Below are 18,340 nucleotides of genomic sequence, written 5' to 3'. Positions count from 1 at the left end.
TCCGGTACAGATGGTGCTCGCTGATGAAAAACAGCAAGCGGGAAAGCAGTGAGCATCAGGGCTGCGGGATGCTGCAGAACCCAAATCCACCGCCCTAATGCCAGCTCTAGACACCTGAGCCAGCTGCCAGCACATCTGCCTGCTCCTGCCCCCGGGTCCTGCCCTCATTGTGATTACACGGGGCAGGGATGCGCTCACACCCCAGCATGCTCTGAACACCCTCACCAAACACCTTGCTTCATTCCGGCAAGACAAACAGAGATAAGTGACTGTGTGAAGAGAATTCCAGTTTTGATTAAAACTCACAGACCTGCAAGCCTCGGCTCCCGCTTGAATAAGGATGACGATAATACTGGCAGGAGAAAATGAAAACATCTGATGATATCTGAAGCAGAAGTGTGGTGGGGTGTCAGCTTTGGGAAAGGGGTTCACAGCTTTCTCTTGGACAGGGTCTGATGTGCCCAGCTCTTGGCGGCTCTGATCCCTGCAGCCCTGGGAAGGGGTAAGGCAAACTCAGCCGGTGGGATAAGAATTTTCTGGATGAGTGGACGAACGCGCTCTCTAAATGGGCTCTGCAGGGGGCACGAGGGCCATCACTAGGTCCAGGTGTTGGGACTCATCCTCATGGCGCAGCCAGCCGCCCAGGGAGTGATGGAGAGCTGCGGGGACATCGGTGCATCTTGGAGGGGATGTCAAACAGCGCTCCCTCTGTGCAGGCGCTCTCCCTTTAAAGCAATCCCGGGGCCGAGAGCGGGGAGGAGGCGGGGGCGGGCGAGGGGCGCGGCGCCTCGGTTCGGCGGCGGCTGCTGCGGGAGGTGGCCGGCGCCGCGGCGGCGAGCGGAGCCCGGCAGTAGCCGCCAGCCCCGGGGTATGCGGGTGAGCGGGAGAGGAACGCGGAGGAAGGCGGAGAGCGGCGGGGAGCGGGGCGAGGGAGCCCGGCCGAGCCCTCCCGAGCGGCGGAGGATGCGCCGAGCCCCGGGGAGTCGAGCCCAGCTGCAGCGCGGCGCGTCCCGCCCGGCCGCCGCCCCAGCCCGCGCAGGTAACGGCGGCGGAGGGGATCGGGGCCACCGGGGTGCACCGGTTTTGTGGGGCGAGAATATCCATTCCCTCCGAGGCAGGGGGGACACCCGTGGTCCCTGGGGACCTGCGGCTCTGCAGCGCATCACTCGGCAAATGGGACTCGATCCACTCGCAGCGGGGCTGAGATGAGGGAAGGGTCCCCCCGCGGAGTGAAGCCTCCCCCGGCGCGAAGAGCTCCGTGGGGCAGGTAGAGACGGGGTCGCCGTGCTCTGGGCCCCCCCAGTGGCCCGAGGGGCTGGAGGCCCAGCTCGGAGCGACGGCAGATGCTCAAAACCTCAAAACCGCCCCGATCGAAGCTCGGCTTTGAGGTTGGATGCATCCAGCAACCTCAGGCAGCTGGCGCGGGAGATAGGCAGAACGCGCCGTGGGGTGACAGGTTCCCATCTTGCCACCTGCTCTCCGAAACCGGCCAACTGATGCTGTGGGGCACCTGCCCCCAGCGGTGTCGGTGGTGGCAATGGGAGACAGTCCTTGCTCGAACTACTGCTAGAGGAAGTGACAAGGGTGCCTGGAACATCTCAGCTGGGTCCCTAGGGACTGCTGGCTGGCTCCATGACGGATGATACCCCAGGTTTAGCAACGACAGGGGGTCGATTTGATCCCAGACACTTTCCAGCTCTCTGTTCATTAGAGGATCTGCTTGGCTAGGGGAGCTGCCTGCATGATTCTTACATCTTGTTCCCCTGCTAAATTAGGGCAAATTGCCAAGCTGGCCCCCTGCTCCCTTGCTCATGTCTTTATTGAGAAACTGAGTCTCATCTCATGTTCTTCGACTTGTACCAGAGCAACCCACCACAACAGCGACTCAAGGGCCCCAGGGCTCTCCTTTTATCTGCTGCGCTGCTAACAGAGGAGAGAGAGGTTTAATTATCCTCAAGTGTCAGTTCAAGATAGATCTGCTGGGACACAGCTCTTGGCAGGTGCAAAATAACAGGACGTTTTCATGCATGGGAGGCTGAGCTGGGAACAGTTCAGTGGTTTAATTGGAAGGGTTCACATCAGGGTACAGAAAATGGGACGGTGCAGGCTCCAGCAGTGATCCCAGTGCTGCAGCTGTGGGAAGGGAAGATGGATGCTGAAGGCTAAGAACTTTCTCTGGTGCATTGTTTTGTGGGCTTTGAGCACAGCGGGTGCTCCAGGCTGGTAGCACAACCTCAGGTCCATCCTGTAACCTGGGAGGTGCTGATGTGTTTTCAGTCCCACAGCTTTCTCAGCTTTTCAGTGGTTCCCATGAGATTTCTTGCAGGGCCACCGGGAGATGCACCCTGTTTTATGGGTCATCTGAGAGCTGAGAATGAGTGAATTACTCCAGAACCAGGGCACTTTGGGGCTGTCTCCTAAGGCAAGTGAGGTGTGCTGGCCTCAAGGCTTACGGAACAGCTTCTCCTCCCTCCTCCTGCCAAAATCCCTGCAATGGTTACAGGAGCTCTCAAGCATGTGAAGAGTTTTAGTTCTCTGAATCCATGGAGAAGAGCCCCTTCCTTCACCCAATAGCTATGGCATGGGGATGTCTCCAGCCTTGGGGATGTCTCCACCCTGCCTGGGCTGCAGTGCTGGATTCACAGAGCATCTGTCTGCTCATCTCTTGTCTCCTGTTGGTCCCTGGAGCCACATTTGGATCAGAAAGCAGAACCTCCTCCAGCTGTGGCATCCCACAATGGCCATAATGCTACCACAAAATGAGACTTCTCTATGTCCAGACCCTGTCATCAGCCTGGACAGTCCAGCACGAGGAAGAAAGATGTCCTATTTTATTTTATTTATTTTGTTTTTATCCATATATGCTGAGCTCTTCTCTGTGCTCATTCCCAGATGGTGTAAAGAAAAAGTGCCCCCGTCTCTTTTGGCTCCTTGGAGGGAACGTGGTATCCTGATTTTCTGGTGAAGTCATGGTGTTGTGCTATTGTAGTTAGGTTCCTTGTTTTAGGGTCCTAGATAATGGCTTAGCTGTGTTTCATTTCAGTGCTGGGTGCAACAAGCCAGCCCTCATGCAGTTCCTACAAGCACAAAACAGGGGCTGGCATTAGAGGTCTGGGGTTGGTCCTGTCTCATCTACAGCTATCATGTTCTAGCCCCCTTGCTAATTGCCGTGTCTTTTTCTGACACTGTGAGAGGACATGTAGTAAACAAAAAGTGAGTTTTGTAGTTGTGCTGAGATGGTGTTTTCAGGAAGACCCAGTTATTAAATGTCATTTTGGCAGCATCCCCTTCATGCTTGTGCTTGGTGAACGCTGCCATTTGCTTGTAGCCATGCTCCAGTCCTGCCAGAGTCACATTCCTCCTTTGCAAATCTGCATTAGTGAAACTTGTTGGTTGTTGCTTGGGTGAAAACCTTGTGGATACTCCTGGTGCTGTGACCTGATGCAGGAGTGCTGGGTACCTGGCTAGTGATGACTTGAGGGAGGCCAGCTCTGAGAGGAGGCTTTCTGTCTTTTGTCATAGTTAACTGTACCTGAGTCTCTGACAAAGGCATTTTGGAGGTGACATTGAGGAGCAGAGGCTCCTCCTCACTTGTCCTTGGAGATCAAGCATCTGGGAGATGGACTGGACCAAGTAAGAGTAGAACCCTCACTCATTTCAACTATAACAATCTTTTGGTGCCATCTGTGACAGGAACATATTTAGACTTGATATATATCCCCCGCCTTGACTTTGGGCTTTGGATCAAGGCGTAAGAGCTTTTGATGCTTGCACACACAAAAAGGGGAAAAAAATTAAAACCACAATCCTTAAAATGTTTGCAAATCCAAGAGCTTATCCTCACCCTGGGAAGTCAAAACTAACCAAGGGTAGGATCAGTAAATCACAGAATCAGCCACTTTCATCATCAAACATCAGGGCTGGGACACAGCTGGCACGGAGCAGCATAACAACACTGAGTCCTTGGGAGGATGCTCAGGATCTGGCACCATGAGTTTTTCCTGTAATACCTTTACAGTGAGCAGCTTGGCAATCAGCAGGGATCCCAGCCATATGTGGATGGGGTTGGGCTTCAGATGGGTGTGATGAAGAAACAAAGGCTGCTTGTGGTACGGAGCACACCCGCTGAATGAACCTTTGCTGGGGCTCTGCAGTGGCCTTCAGGACCAAATGGGCTGAGCTAATGCAAGCCCCCAGCTTTGTCAAAGGGGTCTGATAACTTCAACCAATAAATGAAGTGCTGAGAAGGGAGAACACCCACACTTTTAGCCCAGGGAGGAGATATAGGCCATCTCTCCAAAGCTGAGAGCATCCTGTCTGCAGATCTGCACATCACTGCTAACAGTAATAACAGTAAAGGGCTGGTTGTACAGCATCCCATCACTTTAGCCACGCTCCTACATCCACTTGCCACCAAAGCTCCTCTCCAGTGAGGCCAGTCCCTGCTACTGGTGAGCAGGGGCTGTCCTCTCTCTGTACTTGGTGTGGTAGGGAGGAGGAGTGGAGTTTGTATGGTGAGGTGTGAAAGGATCAGGCTGTCCTGGCACATTGGCATCAGCGTTGCATGACACCCCGAGGCAGCCACTGCAGAAGCTGACTATGTGGGGTGTGTGTAGTAGTAGTGAGGAGAAGATGGGCTGGCATCTGGCCTTCAGGTCTGTCCTTCTGCCACGCTGAAAGCCAATTCAGAGCCAGAAGTAGGGCAGGTGGCATCTCCCTCACTTGTGTTGAGCCAGGCTGGTGTGTGCTCCAAAGGCAGCAGTGAGCCCAGGTTGCCCTGGGGCAAAGTGCCAGTGGACCAGGGGAGCACATCTCTTGGTCAAGTCAGAGGGTACTCAGAAACCCAGCCCACACGGAGAACTGCAAAGCTGAAGAGTTTTTCCTAGTGTGTTTGCATCTGGGACATCAGCTGGAGCAACAGCATAGCCTGAGCACCCCAGTGGTGTCAGAGTCTGGGGTCAGGCCAGTCCATCTGGAGTTTCATGGCATTATCTCTTAAATGCTTTTAACTGCAATAGGATGGCCTGACTGATTGGATTGTGTTCTGTAATTAATTAGCTGGGTGCTTTGAATGGGAAGCAGCATCAGTGGGATGAGAAGGGGGAATCTGCTGGCAAGAGCTGTTAAGCTTCAAATGTCCATTTCTCATTAAACTTTGTGCACCATTAGCCCTGGGGGATAGTTCTGGGGTCATAGCCCATCTGTGTAAGAGGAAGTGTTGTTTTTCTGCCTGACCATTCCCCCAGAGCCTTGTATCCTGAGAGCCCCAACCAACTTGCCTGACCTTTGGGACCACTAGAAGGGAAGAGCTTGCTCAGGCTGGGATGTTTTGGGGGTGATGAGGGGATGCCCAGGTGTAGGATAGCTCCAGGAGTTAGGGGATGCTGGGCTTGGCTGGCAGAATTCCCATTGCTCTTCCTTCCCACACTGGAGCCCATGGGCTTCTCCCCACTCCCTGCCTGCTCCCAAACCTTCCATGCCTCTGCTTGGCTTCTTTGTCTACTTTTAGCATCCGTTTGTGTCTTTGAACAGACAGCATCCCCCTTAGGGTGGGTTTTTTCCTTTGTGTTTACTGTGGGGATTAATCAGGACCTGCAGCGTAAGGGAAACCTGCAACCAGCGGCTCCTTGTTTATTGTTTGATTTGGGAAATGCTGCTGGGCTGGGCTCGTGTTTCAGGTCTGTGCTGTTTTTTAAGGGGTGAATTTTGGGAGTGCTGTGGGAAGAAGGGGTGTCCCTGTCTGCCCTGCACAGGGATCTCGCCTGGGCATGGCATCCTTTGGGTCTGAGGTTGCACCCTGCCTCACTGGGTCCTGTATGGGTGGAGGGCTCTTCTCAGGGTGCCTCCCCCTGGGAGGTCAGACCTGTTTTCTGCTCAGGTGGCCCCACCAATCCATCCAACACTCATGGGTCTGTCTGCAGATCCTAGGTTCCCCCAGTGCCCCTCTGGAATGTGCTGAGCTGGAATGTTTGCTGCTAACAGGCACCTCTCTGCTCTTGTAAAATTTCAAGCTGGCTTGTGTTGGGGAAACTGAACTTTCCCCATATGTGCCTGCTCAAAATGGTCCCTTCACCTGTGTTTGGGGGTGTGGGATGGGCTCTCCTGCTCCTGGATGCTGCAAGGAGGAGGGCAGTGTAAAACTCCAGAGGGTTGTAATTGCTGCCAAGCTGGAGTTGTAATGCCCTCTGCTCCAATGGCTGATAAATCTTGGAAGGAAAAAACAAAGAAAAACCAACAAAAAAAAGTCATATGTCTGCTCAGCTTAATCCTCAAAGGAAAACCATGTCATTTTAAAAAGAAAAGCTGTTAAAAATAGAATTTTTTAGCAGAGAATGACACTCAGAGGAGTCAATGAGCTCTGTTTCAAGAGCTGGGAAACAAAATGCTCCAGGGGCTGTGAAAGGAAGTCTTTCCTTTTCCAACTCCCTGAGTGTCAGGTGTGGCTCCTCATGCTTGTTGTTTTCCATCTGGCTGTGCCAGATCCAGCCAGGCTGTGGTGGTTGTTGGCTGCTCCCAGCTGCTGCTGCTGCTCGCTGGAAGTGGGGAATTCACCATCTTGGGAAGGGGAGAAGCTGTGACTCAGACTTGTGTTACATCTTACCTCGGGATTCCCACTTGCCAGCAGGGCAGAAGGGGCGGTGGTGAGCCTCACGGAGCATTCCTTCCTTATTTATTTAATTTTTAATTGGCTAAGGAGCCCTCTTATTTGCTTCGGTTCTGACTAATGAGACGCGCCTCGCTTTGACAGCGTGTCACAAGCAATAAATTTCTCAGGAGCTTCTGGGCTGCATGGATGCCCTCCTGCTCTCGCCTGGCTCACCCTCCTCCACATCACCCTGTGCTGCTGCCCCAGCCCGGCCCTGGAGCCAAGGAGGGTCGGGATGAAGAGGTCTGGGCATGGAACTGGTGATCTCTTTGGGCTGGCCTCAAAGCTGGGAATTTGGGGGCTTCCTACAATGTTTGTCTGGGCTGGAAGTTGGAAAGGAGAAATCATCAAGGACCCGGATAAGCTGTTGTTTAGCAGCATGACCTCTGTTGTGTTTTCCTAAAGACCTCAGCTGTGCCTCAGGGTGTGAGCATTGTGCCAGGCTCCAGCTGATCTCACCAGGGGCTTGGACTGGCTGGCAGTGAACCAGCATGCCAGTGAAGGTCCTATGGAAGACTTTCATTCCCATTAAAAATGCATTTTTTTATTTGAAGGTTTTGCAGGGGCATGTCTCCTTTGGCGAGGAAAGAAGGGGATGGTCTCCAATAGGAAAATCTATGATTTTCAAGGTATTTCCCATGAGGCTTTACCAAAAGAGGCCTGGTTGCTGCTGGGGGGTGCAGAGATGGAATTCTCCTTCCTTGCCATCCTGCTGAGGTCAGGATGTGGGGTGCAGCCCTCCTGGGATCCTTTCTCTGGAGCATCCTTGCATGCATTAGGAGCGTATTCCATAGGTGTTATGTGATGCTGATAAAGGTGAGGAAAGGATCATAGGCGAGCTGAGGGCTGCCACCCTGGGGCAGAGATGCTCAGTCACACCTGACCAGAGCAGAAGGGGTTGCTGATGCTGCTTTTGCTTTGTTTGAGGGCGCCGTTGTCACCTCTTGCTGGGTGACACTAACCTTCACTCTGCTGGAGTCGTTAAAGGACTGCTTGAGGTTTCAAATCATTGATGGGAAGCACTAACTATTAGCACTTCTCTTTGTATTCGTGATGGTTTCTCTTTAGGCGTTGCTCTTAGTGGCTCTCCACTGTTAGCTTTTGTTTTCTCCTCAATAGCTTGTCTAATAAACGCCATTATCTTGGGCACAAATCTACTTCATGTCTCAATTCCACTTGGCGAGAGTTGGTAATAACAGCTGAACAACATCCTTTGAAAAGGGACTCTGTCACCAGCAGCCCTGGATGCCACTTCTCCGCTTCCCACACTTGTCCCCAGAGCAGATAAAGACAAGGGGAAGGCGCGTGGCCAGAAAGCAAAAGGGACATCCTCCTGATAAATTGGATGTCTGAGCAGTGCCGGCAGCAGTCAGTGCAGCAGCTCTGGGGATGAGGGCAGCTCAGGCCCTGCCACCTTTGTCATTAGTGGAGATGTGCTTGTGGCCTGGGATCCTTCCTCATTCCAGCAGATTAGAGGAGAAGGGTGGTGGTGAAAGGTGACGGCCTGCAGGGGAGATCAGGAGTATCTCTTACAGCTTGAAGGAGCTTCTTATCTGTGGCCAAATCAAGCTGTTGCCTTCCAGTCTGAGTCTGGTTTTAGAAGGATTTAACGTAGCTGCTGGGTGCTCACTGGGTTTGGGGTCAGCCTGCAGCTCTGTGAGGGGGAGTGTTAAGGCAGCTCTGGGTTTTGGGTGCGGGCAGCACGTTCCCAGCCCATGGAGACCTAACCCTGATCTCACTGCAGTGACTTTTGTTACCGTCCCTCCTGCCTGAGCAGGTGAAGCAGAGGGTGAGCAGTGTTTTAATTAGAACAAACTGTTCATTTCTGCTGGACCAGGCTGCACTCAGCTGCTGTGTTTTCAGAGCTTCCCAAGGAGGATTTCCCATTCTCAGAGGGAAGGGGACCACTGATAGGAGCAAGCTGCCCCACCTCCTCTCAATTGTCCCATTGCTGAGATGTCTGGCTGCTTCTAGTATCTGTCCCCTCCCTGAATTATAAATACTTTATCCTCTCAGTGCCTACTGCATCATTTTTAATTTTTTTAAAATGGCATTTTCTTTTTCTTTTTTTTCCTGACTCGGTTCTTGTATTTCAAAACATGCCTGCCACGCGCGCAGCACTCAGACATGCTCTCGGCTTCCCCCCAAATGTAATTGCTTTAAAACTGCAGATAGTTGGCGAAAGCAATTTTCTCTCCATTACGGAAGACTCCAGCTCCTCTCATCCTTCATGCAAGTCACTCTCCCCCAGCCCTGCTCTCTCTCTGCCAGTGTGCAATGCTCAGCAAAGGTGGTAGCTCCGCTTTCCCGAATGAAGCTCTTGCCTCTCCAGGCTCCAGTGGTGCACAGTGGGGACCTCTCTGGAGGAAAAAGTGGCTTCTACCACAGCTTCTGCTGAGCAAGGGCAACGCTTGCTGGCAGCAAAGCCCTTCCCTTGGCCGTGCTGATGTCCCTGGTGGGATGGGTACCTGTCCCAGGCACGTGCTCACCGCGGTTTTGCAGCTTCACCACGCGCACGTTTAACATACTCCTTCTGTGTGCAGGACGTGTTGGGCTTTCAAAGACATTAATGATGGAAAATAAATTGGAATCCGAGGGAAATAATCTTTAGGCATTCTCTGTAGGCCTTGTCTTGCCTTGCCTTCCTCAGCCATGTTGAAGGCTGTGGCTGGAGGGGAATATAAATGAGGAGGAGCCCCAAATCTCCCTGATCTGTTCTGAGGCCCTGTGCTCAGTGGGTCTCACTGCAGGGAGCTTGTCCACTCACTGGTGCTGATAAACCCAAAGGGAGGTGGACATGGTGGAAGTCATGAGGGGTTGCTGGACATTCCTGGAGGATTTGGGGTCCTGAGTTAAAGGAGGTTGAGGCACACCAGGTTTTCTGAGGATCTGTGCTCTGCTTGGGAGGTTTTAGTGTCACTCTGGCATGGGGCAGCAGTTGTCTTCGGTTCTGCACCCACCTGTCCCAGAGACCAGGTCCTTGTGTCAGCTGCCCACACTGCAGATGGAGTTAGGTCACAGGTAAACAAACCTGAACATGCTCCATGCACACTGTGGCTGCAGTGTTCCCTGTTCTCTGCTCACATTCCCTAAGGTGCTGATCTCCTGCTTGGAGGGGAATATGTGATCCTCCCAGGACCACCACCCACAGCAGGTAGGGATCGTGCTGATCATCACCCCTGAGATGTCCCTGCTGAGGCTAGCAGCATCTCCAGAAGCACCCAGAAATACCTTGTCTGGGCACCCTCACAGCAGGAGAAGATGCAGTGGCTTTGTCAGCATCAAAGCTTTTGGTCCCTGGAGGAGAGCCATTGTGCCATAAAACCTGCTCATTCCTCCTGGCCTGCTCCTCCAAAGTGAGTGTGGAGCTGGCATGGGCTGGGAGTCCACAGGGAGCCATAGCTCACACTGGCCTCTGGTGAGACGCTGTTAAAGCACCACTGCCTATCTTAGCCAGCCCCTGGGCTGCTCTTGGACATGAACCAGCCTTGTAATGAAAGCTTTCTCTATGTCTGTTTGTTTTCTGAGCCAGTTTAATGTCTGAAAAATCCTGTTGCAGCGGAGCCCGGAGCACTTTAAAGATGCTGCAGGAGAGGAGGGGCTCTGTAGGGACCCTGCCTGTACTGGGTGTGGAGAGAAACCTGGCCAGCCACCTCAGCCAGCTTCCTATTTCCAAGGGATTTGGCTTGGTGTGTTGAGGGAGACATTGAGCTTTGCTCCCACAGCGCAGACCATTGCTGTGAGAGCCTGGTACATACCATGTCCTCGCAGCCTTGGATATTTGGAGATGCCTATATGAAGAGCTGAGGCTTTGGGTGGGGAGGATTCATGCTCTGAAACCTGCTGTAGCTGTCACATTAGCATGTTGAGTGGTGCTTGTGCATCTTCAGGGATGATGCTAGTGGCTTCCACTTCTCTCTAGGATGGAGTCAAGGCTGTCTGGCTGCTCCAAGGTGCTCCACAGCTTCCCAGAGTGGCACTTCTTGCAGTGGTATCCTCCCAGTCACATAGTTCTATTTTGTCTTAATGGTGTCAAGCTCTGAATGAGCTCGGGCAATTTGCTTTATAAAGCAATGCACTAAATATGTCAACACTCAGTGCATGTTTTTAATATAATATTTCAGATTGTTTTGAAAGAAGCCAAGATCCTGCTTTCCCTCTTCATTAGGAACGTTTTATGTGAAAGAGATGAACAATAGAGAGAGTTTGCCAGAGAGAAAGCTTCCCCAAGTATTTGTTGCTGCTGAGAAATCAGCTGCTTTTTACAAAAAAACCCTCAATGCATAACTATCAGGGCAATTAAGCAGCTTGTAAGCTGCCAAGGAAAGTTGTAGAATTGGCTTTGTTGGAGATGTTGGAGGCCAGGCTTGACCGTTGCCACTGGGTGTGCTTTAGGCACAGTAAATCCCAGTTTCCAAAGGGGAAATGGAGCTAAATGACCCACCAGTAGCCCCTGACCTCCTGGGAGTTTCACACAGTCTGAGCAGCTCTGGCAGTTCCAGGCGGATGGAGTGAGTGGGTTTGTGCATCTCATGCTGTTTCAGCCCAGAGTTGATGGCTTTGGCTTTTAACTCACTTCCCGGCAGGACCAGGGGTCGGTTGTGTCCTGGTCTCCAGCTGGGAGATTTGGTCTCCTGCCATGGAAAAGAGTAAGACCTTCTGCCTGGCTGGTTGCAAAGCTCTCTTCTGGCTGGTGCTACACAAAAGAAAAGAAACCCAAAAAATCCCACTGTGGTACTTTCATCAGGGAAACTGGGTTTCTGTCTGTTCTCCAAAGAGTTTCTCTTTCATCACAAGTTAGAAGAAACTTAGAGGGAACTGAAAACTTCCCTCTTCAATGAGGACAGACCTGGAGAGATGATGGGAGGAAGCTATTTCCAAAGCCTCTGCCAGCCCTAGCTCTCTTGCCATCAGACCTCTTCAGCTGAGGTCCCAAGAGATGTTCTGAGATGACTTCCTCATGAAAGGGAGGGCAGCCAAGAGGCTGGAGCCTTCCTATAATGGAAAAGCCTGTCTGAAAGGCAGGGAGCCCCAGCCTCATTAGCTGGGGTGGTTGGCACTAGGGAAAGTGGACCCTGGAGAGGGATTTGAGTGAAGAGGGCAATTGTACAGCCCGAATCAGCCCAGGAGAAATGCTCCAGAGGTGAGACCGTGCAGATGTTGGTATGACAGCTGCCGGTGCTGGGCTGTGGTGGCATGCTCTGACCCAGGGCAGGAGGGAACTGACTGGGTGGCTCTGAGGTGAGGCTTGGCTCAGACCTGGTTTTGTGTGTGTGTGATGCAAGATGCTGCTGGGCCAGGGGAGAGGGTCCCTGGGGATGCTGCTGCCCTGCTGCACTCAGGACAGGCAAGATCTGGTTTTGTTTCACCTCCTGGTAATCCTGTACTCAAATATTCTTTCTGCAGATCTGGATTTTATCTTTTTTTTTTTTTTTTTTTTTACCACTTCTAAATGGAGTGTTTAAGCCTATTCTTTTGTTTTCTGTGAAAGGAGCAGTAAATCCTTTATCCTGCCTGGCTATTTCTGTGTGCGTATTTTCTCATTGTGCTCTAGCTTGTCAGCTGTGTCAAAGCCCAGAAACCTTGGCCTCTCTTGGACTTCAGACTTGGATTTCTCTGTATTTAACAACACAGGCTCCTCGGACGAACAGTTCTTTTTTCTCCCCTTGGTGTCTTTTTTCTCCTCAAACACCTGGTTAAAAAAATCCCTGACAAGAGGGAGCAAACAGAGTGGTTGTTGGGTTAATTCTCAGCCAGTATGTCCTCCTGTCCCCCCGTGCCTCTGGGGCTCCACGGCTGCCCAGGGAAGGGGAAAGGGAACCCCCCTGGGTGAGGGAGCTTTCCTGGAGATTAGCTTGTGCCTTATGCTCAGGCAGTGGATGTGATGAGCACAAAGGCAGGATTTCAGCTGGATTAGCTGGGGGAAAGGCGGATGGATGGCTGCCTTTGCGCCGGGGCTGTGTGCCAGCTCCAGCTGCTATGCCCACTCCGGGGAGCAAGTGTGGGGTGTCTCCCTGGTGGGGATCTAATGGAGTGACAGCCAGTCAGCCATCCCCGTGCCTGGAGAGAGGAACAGTGGGCTGTGGCACTGATGGCTGCAGGAGCCAAGTGAACTGCAGCCCACTCTGTGCCCTGACACTGGTGGCAGCAGCCTCAGGAAGCCAAGGGAGGCTGTAGAATTTGATTTTCTGGAGATGTTGGAGGCCAGGCTTGATGACTGGGCATGCTTTAGGCATAGTAAATCCCAGTTCCTAAAGGGAGATTGGACTAAATGACCCACCAGCAGCTCCTGGCCTCCTGGAAGTTCCAGAAATATGGTCTGAGCTGTGCTGGCACGAGCAATTCCAGGCTGGAAGAATGAGAGGGGTTGTGGATCTTGCATTGTTTCAGGCCAGAATTGATGGCTTTGGCTTTTAACTCACTTACAGCAGGACCAGGGATGGGTTCTGTTCTGGTTTCCAGCTGGGAGCCCAGCAGCTAGTGACCCACATTCCCTGGGGTCAGCTCCACCAGCTGTGATGGTGCTCCATGAATGCCATGGCAGCTCACCACACCAGGCAGCATGGGTGTTTGTGCGAGAACAAAAGAGTAAACAATGGAAACTGTGATTAATTAGTGCAGCTAATTAGCAATGTACTTGGCCTGGGCTGGAACCTGGTGAGGTGCCAAAATCAGAGGAGAAGCCACAGGAGGAACTCTGGAACCGCTTTGGGAAGGGAGCAGGGAAGGGGAGAGGATGCTTTCCCAGCACCTCTCTGCAACGTGCCACACAGACAAGTCAGCCTGGGACTGTCACTGGCCTTACACCCTGCGGGTGCTGCTGTTGCCATCCCCAGCAGCATCCTCCCATTCCCTAACGCTGCCTGTGCTGACAGATCACTGCCCCAGCCACAATCAGCATCAGGAACTGGGTGTTGCACCAGTGCTGCAGGTGTTAATAACTGAGCCCTCGTTAGGGTCGGTGGGGTTGCCTTCCCCTTGGAATAGAATCCTGCTGCTCATCTTTCCCTACACTGCACAGCCACCTTTTTCTTTGCTCTCCATTTGCAAATTAGCGCAAGGACCACGATCAGCAAACAAATTTGCAGCGAGCTCATGGCGGGCTTGGAGATTTGGAAGAATCCTTGGCAAATATTTGCCAGCCTCCACCGCAAACCTCGTGAATACTTTTCATGACAGAGAGATGCTGAGCTTAGCTGCCAACTTGGGGTAGGATGGCAGACCTCAGGTAGGGGATGGCTGCTAAAAAATACCTGAGCCAAGAGGTATTTTTAACTTGCTTCCACCCCTCCTGTCCCCTGGCCTCACCATGTGCCTAGATGCCATTTGCTCAGCAAGGTCTGAGGCAGTGCCCTTTGGAGTAATTGGGAAATGTGGCCCCTCTTCTGAGGACAGGACAGTCTATTTTTCAAGGTGCCATGACATAATAATTAATTTGTTAAACACTGACTGCTCAAAACTGTTTGCGATGCAAAAAGAGGGTGTGAGTTCTGCCTTGGGGACCTCACCACTAAATAAATGTATTAAATCAAACTCTTGCTGGAGAGGAGAGTGCTGCATGTGAAGGTGAATCTGGTTAGAGAAGGGGTGGATGGACCACCCCCATCAGCAAAGAGTCTTGCTACCCTCTCAGTTTTGAATTCGGGAGGAGTGATCACAGATCAGCAGGTCAAGGATCTGCTTTTTCTCAACATTTCCTAGGTGTCAGTGGAACCCCTTGACTTGTGAGCAATGGAGAGAGCTCCCCTTTTCTTGTGAGACCCTTGGCTGGGCCTGTTGATCTGGGGGCTCCTTCCCTTGCATGTTCATGGTTGGTGCATCAGCATGTGCCAGGCGAGCTTGTGCCTTCTCTCCTTCCCCACTAGTGATGCTGGAAGCATGTAGCACCCTCTGGGAAATTGCTCCCAAGAATCACCCTGTGCCTGGCAGGAGCCTCTCAGGGGGTGCTGGACCCCTTCAGCTGTCCACATCTGCTTAGGGTCAGATCTAAGCACATCCCCCTGGTCCCCTCTCCTTGATGATGGGGAGGAGGGGAAATAAGAGCACTACAGAAAAATATCAATGTAGTAAGTTCTACCCCTTCCTAACTTCCAAGTTAGCCTTTCTGTGGGGTTGGATTTGCTTGGTGTGTGCTTGAGGCTGTGTGTTTCCAGACTGACACCTTCTGTGCTTCCCACCCACAGCCCCCTGTGCCCGGGAGTCATGAGCTGCCCTCAGTGCCTGCAGAGCCGCCAGAGCAGCCCCCCAGCCGCAGCCCCCCGGCTCTCTTAGGCTTCCCTGCTCCCCTGGAAGGTGCTCATCGCTGGCTGCGCCTGCACCCAGCCTCCTGCATCCCTCCCAAGGTAAGGATGGCCATGAAAAGCAAAGACAGCCCAATTTCACTTGGGAAATTCCAGTGAAATCAGGTTGTTGCTTGTGTTGTTGCTTCTCCTACCTACTCCTCTCCTCCTCGTCTTGCTAGAGGGAAAGGTGCTGGCTCGGGAATGAGAACTTCTCTTGCAATTAGAAAAATTAGCAAGAGATTAAAAAATCTCTTTGCTCAAAAAGAAGGTGATTTGGAAGGCAGGGTAGCTGCTGGTGAAACCTGTTGCTTCCAGACTGTATCCCACTGGAATCTGCTCATAGTTTTAGAAACTGTTATGCTGCTGCAAGGGTGGGACTGGCACTTTGTGACTGCCTCTGCTTCCCTGATGTACTTCTGAGGATAATTGTCTATAATTTTCCTCTTAACGATGCTCTGGAGGCTTCCCAAGTATGAGCTGCCTTTCCTCCTAACTGTAAAAGGCCTTTGGGGTATTGGAGGCTTCCTTCAATGGGAGAGTAAGGGATGGATGGGGGAGGGCACTTGGGAAGGGGCCAAGTCCCTGTCCCAGGGAAACACCCTTGCCTGCTCCTTGTACTTGGGGAGGGTAGGGTTTTTTTAAGGTTAAAAAAGCAGAGCTCATCTTGTGGGGAGTGAGCAGGGGCTGAGGCTGATGTGGCCCAACTGCCCTCCTGATGGGTGCAAAATCAGTATTCCTGGCTGAGGAGTGAAAATTGGGATTAGAAACTAAAATTTCTGAGGTAGTTTTGGAGTTTGAGATTTTTGGGGCCTCTTGTTTCAAGCTTCTCCATGCAAACAGAGATGGCAGCTGTGTGCAGTAGCAGATGAGAAAAGCAGCTTCTCCATGTGTGATCCCCATGGCAGGGGAGCTGGGGCCTGGAGAAAGATGAGGGTGCCACCAGCTTATTACAGGATAGGCATGGGCATGAGACTCCTCTTTTGAGAGGTCTGTGAGAAAGTCAGAGTGGACCCAGAGAGCTAAAAGTACAAGTCAGAGCTGTGATCTGCCTTGTCCTGGTTCATTTTGGAACTGGGATCTGCTGGGATGCTCCAGCTGCTAAGCAGAGGCCAGTTAGCACTGGGAAGACTGACATCCTCAGGCTGTAAATATCCAGCCAGCTGTATTCCTCCTAGTAGCTCCATCACTGCTGTTTTCCTAAGAGTTATTTGACTCTTTGTGTTGCACTTCTCAGACAAATGGCTTTTAAATAAAACCTCTGCTAACTCGTTAGGCCTCCTGTCCAGGTCACTTCCTGCATGGGTGATTTATAGAGCTGCTTTTAACATTTTATTAACTTTCAATCGCTGGGCCAGTCAATCAGAGCCTATCCCATTAGCTGTGGTGAGTGGCTGCCCGGGGCATCAGCCTCTCCTGCTGCCTCCATCACCTCCAGAGAAACTGTGGTGCTCCAAGACCAACCATGGTGAGAAATGGGAAAGAACAGGAGGAGAATTTAGATAAGGAGAAATAGATCTGAGATGGATAAGTGAATGCATGAGGGTTGAGGAGATAATGGGGCTTGTGATCATATCTGGGAAGGTGGCTTATCTCCCACTGTTGGTACGTGATTTCTCGGCTGCATCTCACGCCATGTGTGCTGAACCGTGTGGGGATGGGAGAGGAGTTCCAGGGCTTGGGAAGGAGGTGGCTGCTCCAGACTGATCCTGGCAAGGCATCACAGCTGGGTAGCATGTGCCTCTATTAAACCCCTCCTGTGACAGTGCCAGAGGCAGAGCCTTGCCTAGTGCATTTGCAAGTCCCTTTAGGTCCTGGCATTCCATTTTATCCAGTGGGCTGCCTTGAGCCCAGCTCCCTGCTGTCTCAAACTCTCCTCTACATCTTCTTCCCCCTTGGAGCCAAGCAGAGCCAAGCCCTGCAGCCCTGGTGCAAAGGAGAGTGGGGCTGAGCAAGCAGAGACCAGTCCAGCTGGGAAATCCGACAGAGATGGAGATTGTAAGTGATGTGAGGCTGCAGCAATAACTATTATCTCTGGTTTAAGTTGCTCCTTTCCCCACCATGCCCTGTCTTTGTTCCACCTGTGCTCAGAGATGTTATTCAGTGGAGTTTTCCAGCTCTTGGTAACAGGGAGAAAAAAACCCTGAACTCCTGCACAAGCAGAACTAATGAGCTCTCCCTGGAAATAAAAGCATCCTAAGGACAGCCTTGTGATACAGAACATCCAGTTCTCTGTAGCTGCTCTGGCCACTGCCTCTGAGCAATGGCCCTGCATGGGGCTGTTGGGAGCTGAGCAGAACTGTCACCTCCCATCCTTCCCCCCAGCCATCGCTCATGTGTGAGCAAGCTGAGCCATGGTTTGCTCCTCTAGCAGAGCTCTGCTGTGGGGACAGGGATTTGGGAATGTTTGTCCAATACTGTGATGCAGAGCCATCACTGTTGTACGTCCTCACTGGACACGGCAAGGAGGGGTCATGTGTCTCCACAGGTCAGGACCAGCTCTTACTGGCTTGGAAAGGGATTTGTGGAGCAGCCTGGCTGCTATCCCTGGCTGGAGTAGAGAGGTGTAAGAAGGTGGGCTCAGTGCATCCCCCTGTGTCTGAGGGGACACAGACCTGCAGTCCCCGAGGGCTATTGGAGTTGTCAGGCATCCGGCTGGGAGACAATTTGTCTTGCAGCAAAGCCAGCATCTGAAAGCCATCGCTTCTGATGTGCCCATGATTTGCTGAAACCTGTGTCTCCTTTGTCATTTTTCTGTCTCTGTCTCAAATCCCAGAGCAGAGAACTTGCTCATAGAGACAAGCAGGGTTTTTTTTCCCTCCACCTTTAAATATTTATTCTGAGCTCTCAAGATACACACGCTGTGTTCTCAGGGGCCTGCCTGTGTGTTGGTGCTGTCTGGCAGAGTAGGGCTGGCTGCCCTTCCCTCTGGGGAGCACAGGCAGAGCCTACTCCCCTTTCTACTGCCCTGTGCTGGGTCCCAGAGGAGTGACATGAGGTGTTCACCTCTTCCTACACATGTGCTCCCATGGGAACAAACCCAAGACGCACAAAATGCTGTCCAAAGAAGGTGTGGCTTGAGCTGCCTTTTTGGGGCTGAGACAGAGGTAAAAACAGCCATGTCCATCTGGTGTGCTCTGTTGCTGGGCTGGCACATCCCAAATGCCACCCACCCCTCTGTCCCCTGCCTGACTTCCCCTGTCCCTTTTAGCACACAGAGCTGCCACTGGAGACTTTCCTCTTCCTTCCTGCAGCTTGTCCAGGGCTCTCAAGGTCATGCAGGCAACTGGAGCAACGCTGCCAGCCTTAGATTTGCAGCCTAAGCTGCAGTGCTGTGCTCAGCTGTGGCTTTCAGTCCCCATTCCTCCTTTTCTCCACTCTTGTCCTTCTCCAAGCCTTGCTGGTGCTGCAGCTT

The 18,340-nt window shown here is 52.2% G+C and overlaps 1 protein-coding gene across 3 annotated transcripts in view; it reads left to right on the top strand.

Moving 5' to 3' along the window:
- Window positions 1-996: 996 nt before the first annotated feature.
- LINGO1 (leucine rich repeat and Ig domain containing 1) overlaps window positions 997-18,340 on the top strand; it is a 176,252-nt gene continuing 158,908 nt past the window's right edge. For 2 of the 3 annotated variants that reach the window (XM_033070476.1, XM_033070475.1), the window contains exons 1-2: window positions 1,022-1,039; window positions 14,830-14,988. The gene's annotated coding sequence lies outside the window, so the exon portion shown is untranslated. Of the gene's footprint in view, window positions 1,040-14,829; window positions 14,989-18,340 lie in introns of all 3 variants that reach the window. The other variant, XR_004419139.1, reaches the window with a different exon arrangement.

Source organism: Catharus ustulatus, chromosome 12, assembly GCF_009819885.2.
Source record: "Catharus ustulatus isolate bCatUst1 chromosome 12, bCatUst1.pri.v2, whole genome shotgun sequence".
In the NCBI taxonomy this organism is placed as follows: Eukaryota; Metazoa; Chordata; class Aves; order Passeriformes; family Turdidae; genus Catharus; species Catharus ustulatus.
Note: the sequence above shows the minus strand (reverse complement) of the source record. Positions and strands in the feature narration are given on the sequence as shown.